The sequence below is a fragment of the Pteropus vampyrus genome, unplaced genomic scaffold (genome assembly GCF_000151845.1).
Source record: "Pteropus vampyrus isolate Shadow unplaced genomic scaffold, Pvam_2.0 Scaffold109, whole genome shotgun sequence".
NCBI classification, from domain to species: Eukaryota; Metazoa; Chordata; class Mammalia; order Chiroptera; family Pteropodidae; genus Pteropus; species Pteropus vampyrus.
This window is the reverse complement of record NW_011888890.1, coordinates 1,934,081-1,939,278: the sequence shown is the minus strand read 5'-3', so window position 1 is coordinate 1,939,278 and position 5,198 is coordinate 1,934,081. Positions and strand designations below refer to the sequence as shown.

Sequence of the window (5,198 nt, the reverse complement as noted above, 5' to 3'; positions counted from 1 at the left end):
TAGCTAGATGGAATTGCTTCTGTCTTTGAAATCTCAAAGCCCTTTTGTCAGTAGTTTATACTCTCTGTGTTATATTTTGGTTATTCATATATCAGTTTTAAGTTTCCACTACATTTGAACAACTTGGGGTCAGAGTCCATTATCCTGTAGTCCCTCACTCTGCTGTGTGGAGACAGACACCAATAATATGCATTCTAAGTCTTTCGTAGGAGCACTGGGGATAAGGAAAGTTGAAAACCCATACCCGCAGGAGTCTCCAAGGATTCTGTGACAGAAAAGATCAACATGTGTGATCTGCCACAGAAAGAGGGCACCTGTACTAGTTAAGTAAGAGCTTTGGGCCCTTTATCTTTGTTATTCCAACCCTGGAGGGCCCCCAATTAAAATTTTTTATTTATATTTATTTTTTATTGAAATATATTTGACATATAATATTGTGCAAATTTAAGGTGTATAACACGTTAATTTGATACATTTTTATATTGTAATACGACTGCCATAGTAGTAATAATTAGCACATCTATCATGTTATATAATTATCAATTATTTTTAATGATTGGAATAATTAAGTTGTAGTATCTTAGCAAGTCTGATGATTATAATACAATATTGTTGCCTATACTTACTATACAATGCATTAAATCTCTAGAACTTATTTACTATTTACTAATCCTTCCAAGTTACTAATCCTTTCCAGTCCTATGAGAATCCCCACATTGTACTTTGCAAGTGACAGAGATAGGGAGGAAGAGTGAGAAAGAGGAAATCGGCTATCTTCTCTTTTCCCACTGCAGAAGCTTGAAGTGGAGGAGTGTGTGTTAAGTTGAATGACATTTGAAGTTTTATGATTATTAGGCTGGACTAGAGTCTAGAATATCCATAAGTGATGTGAAAAGCTATGGTACGTGTCTGAGCTTCTGCTGAGGAGCAGAAATAACCAGACCAGAAGGGGCAGTAAGAGAGATAATTAAATTGCTCCCTGCTTGCATCTTATCATTTCCTGCTTGTTTGATATACCAGTCCTGACTATGGATCAGTGATCCCCACCCTGCTGGCCAGTGCCACACTCAGCAGGTAGGAAGTAGACAGCAGGTAAAGGCTGCTGCTTTTTCCTTCTCCACATGAGGGGCAGGCATTCAATTTCTTGGTCTCCCACCAGGAAATAGGTCCAGGTCAAGTATCTCAGGGAACTCAGGATAAAAGAGAACAAAGAGCTCTGGCACCTGCAGAAAGTAAGAGGAAAAAGGGAGTCCAGTTAAGTGAAGCCAGTGTCAGAGAAACTTTGATACCCGAAATTCCTTCTTGCTGACACTGGTGCCTCTGTCTGTCCTGGCATGTCCTGGCATCCAGGTCACATTTGTGGATCCTTTCCACCTGTCCCTGGATCCTGCAGGCAGCAGGCATCTGGCATCTGGCGTCTGGGAGGTAGCATAGTGCAGCAAAAAGAGCCCTCTACTCATTCATATTGTACTCATTGCAGTGCAGACTGGCACAGCCTTTCTGAAGGGCAACTTAGCCAGATCTAGCAAAAGCCTGGCAATGTTTATACCTGTGTAAGAATTAGGATTAAGTTCAACTTCAAATAACTCCAAGATCCAAAATAACTATGATTTAAACCACCTGGAATTTTATTGATCTCTCATGTAAATGAGAGTATGTATGTGGTTGAGAGCTGGAATTTGCTTGAGTTCCAAGAAGGATTCATGTTCCTCCCAGCTCAGTCATGACCCAAGAGAACCCATGTCCAGGCAGAAGGATGGATTGTAGCCATTGAAGGATGAGTCCAGTGAAGAAAAAGGGCAAAGGTCCCAGAACATATGTGTCTGAGGAAGAGTCCTGGAAGCTGTCACATAGCAGTTTTGCTCACACCTCATTGAGAAAACCTCAACCACAGGGGCCATGCCCACTTGCAAGGCTCACTAGAAAAGGCAGTCAGTTCAGATGATTAAGTATCTAGCTAAAATTTTGGAAGAAAGGTAAAATAATATTAGAGAACAATTAACACTTTTTTATGCCTTGCTTATTTCACTTAATATTATATCTTGGAGATGATTCAATATCAGTACTTAAAGAGGTTCTTCATTTTTATATATTTTATTTTTTAAGGCTGAATAGTACTTCATTTTTTGAAAGCATCATGATGTATTTAGCCAATCCCTTGTTGGCGAATAGTTAGGTAGATGTCAAACTTACATTGTTATAAATATTGACACAGTGGGTAACCTTGTACATATGTAATTTTATATATATGTGAATATATCTTTAGGATAAATTCCCAGATGTGAGTTTACTAGGAATTTGTGATTTTGGGTAGATTATTGCCAAATTGTCTTTATTAGATTTGTAACAGTGAAAGTCCCATTATCACAAATAACCCTCTCCAAAATGGTGTACATCAAATGTTTTTATTGTTGCCTATATGATGGTTAATATGCAATTAAAAAAATAAACAGTGCCACAGTTAAAAAGTTTTTTGCATATATCTTTGCACTTTTGTCACCTTATCTTTAAAGATTAAGATCCTAGAGAGGAATTTTTGGATAAAAAATTATGCAATTTTTTAAACTCTTTTAAAACATTTAAAAATTTTTTAAAAATTAGTTTCAAGTATACAGTACATTGGTTAGACATTTGTGTAGTTTATAAAACAATTCCCCTAATTGCTCCTTCTCTCCTCTGGTTTTCTACCTAGGTCAAAATTTTAAACTCTTGATCCTTGTTACCAAACTCTTCAAGAAATATGTGCAAATTTTCTCATTCCCACTTACAATGCTTGAAAAGAGATTACTTCAGAAGAGTGTAACAAGGTAAAATGCAGCAGAGAGGAAGACAGTTTTAGGAATCAAATATGCCAGAGTTTGCATTGGATTATTTTAGATCCTCTGAAGAGTATTGAATTATTATTATTTTTATTGGTTAGCTTGGCTCAAGAAATAGTCTTTCCCTATGGCCAGTGGCTTCTGAGGTTTCAGTCCGGTTCTTTCATTGTTAGCTGGGCTTCTTGGAGTCAGCCTTACGTGTGTGTAGTTCAGGGTCAGTTAGACATTTGGACAAGAGTTTATAACCATAGAAGTTGGGGGCGCCCTCCCCCAACTCTTCCCTTTCCTGGATATCTCTTCTCAATTTCCAGCTGTTGTGATTGCCCTGAGATCTGGCCTCAGGTTCTTTCAACCAATTAAACTGCACGGGTTGTCCTCAGGCTGGTGCCATCAAAACCAAGAAAGTCACAGAGTAATTCTCTCTCAAGTATGAGAACCCGACGACTTTCAGAATTTACCTTTTTTGGGGGTCTCTCTTCAGTGCCTTCAGGTAGGTTTTTTTTGGGGGGGGGGAGTAGAGAGTTATTACTTGCAGGAGGGACTTCTTTGAACTTATTTCAAATTCCTCACAGTTCGACATCTATGATTTTTATAGATCCCTTGTGCATGAACAGTGCCAGAAAATTACATTTTGAGTCCACCAAGGGTCTATGTCTCCAAAGGCCTGGGAATGGATTGCCCAATAGTGACCAAAAACAAAATAAAAAAATAACAAACAAACAAACAAAAAACAAAAGTAAAAATCAGCCAGTGGGGTGGTGAGTGAGTGGTAGGGGAGCTCAAAAGTTTCTGGGGGTATATTTATTGTGCTGAGGCAGATTTGGAGTATTGAAGTCTTTCCTAATCTCTCCAAAAACAAAAACAAGAACAAACAAACAAACAAAAAACCCAGGCCACAGTTATGTCCTTTGTAAAATACTTTTCAGAAAAGGACCTTAACATGTGATATCCATCCACCCAGTAATGACTTTGGGCAAGTGATTTGATATCTTAAAGCTCCAATTTTCCCATCTGTAAGATGTAAACCCTGCCTATCTCACAGGATTGTAAAAGTGCTTAAGAGACAATAAAACGGTTCAGACATGCAGAAATCATACCACGCTGCCTCTGACCTGAGCCAGATCAGAGGTTCCCAGACTACACCTGAGGGCTATCAACTTGGAGCCTACTTTTGAATATTTAGATGTTTCTAAATAAAGCTTTCTGTTGGGAAACCAATGGGGAATTCCAAGTCATCTGGAAACATCAGAAAGAGGTGACAGTATATAGGTAATATAAAGTAGAATCGCATAAATTATTTCACTTTAAAAGTGTTTTTTCCTCTGTAACATACTAGTTATTATGATATTTTTGGAGGGAATTACTTGAGATACCTGGAAATTTGGGAACATATAAAGTCACCTACTTGGCTACTTCTAGTCACCACATCCCACTCTCCATCATAACTACAAGTCAAGGAGAGCTTCCTTCAGTTCAATTATTAGAATCCCAGGATTGTAGTCTTAGAGATATGGGAAGTTATATACTTTAACCCCCCATTCTGTATTTGACATGCATGAAAATAAAAGCTGAATGAATTTAAGCAGATTGTTCAAGGTCACAAGTCCAGGTTTCGAGGAGCTAGGAAATGAGCCTTTATTACTGGCGGTCTAGTATCTGTGCCGGTGTCAGGCTCACTTGGAGCAGTGAGGACCCACCTTTTTTTCACATTGGTCAATTGGACAAAAAGAAAATTTATCGAAAATGCAATGTAAGTTGTTTTATTGAGTCACATGAAAAATAAAGGGTTTTTTTTTTGTTTGTTTGGTTTTTTTTTAACCACTTAGATTCTTTTCCTTGTTCTTGGAAGAATATCGGGGAGAAAACTTAGCTTTACATTTAGTTGGAATGATAATGTTAGACTTTGTACGCTAAGTAGCAACCCCAAAACACTCCTCTGTTTTTTCATCCTGAACTCTTAGTTGGTGGGCTGTACCTGGTCGGGTAGGCTGCTTGTGTCAAAGGACTCAAGTTACATGCCACTGTGTAGAGCAGTGATTCTCAAGGCATGGTTCTTGAAAAGCCCCACTCAGACCAACTTAATCAGAAAACTGGGGTTTGGGGCTAGCAATTTGTGATTGATTGATTGATGGATTGATTTACTTACTTACTTACTTACTTACTTACATCTACAGCACCCAGTCTTCCTAGGTGGTCTCCTATCCAAGTACTAACCAGGCCTGACATTGCTTAGCTTCCGAGATCAGACGAGATCAGGAGTGTTCAGAGTGGCATGGCTGTAGATAGCAATCTGTGTTTTAACAGGCCCTCTTGGTGATTCTGATGCATGCTAAAGTTTGAGAACCATTGCTTTAGAGATGCTTAGAGCTAATCATTGTA

At 38.5% G+C, this 5,198-nt stretch overlaps 1 pseudogene; it reads right to left on the bottom strand.

Moving 5' to 3' along the window:
- Window positions 1-4,984: 4,984 nt before the first annotated feature.
- Window positions 4,985-5,103, bottom strand: LOC111743229 (annotated as a pseudogene).
- Window positions 5,104-5,198: the final 95 nt, after the last annotated feature.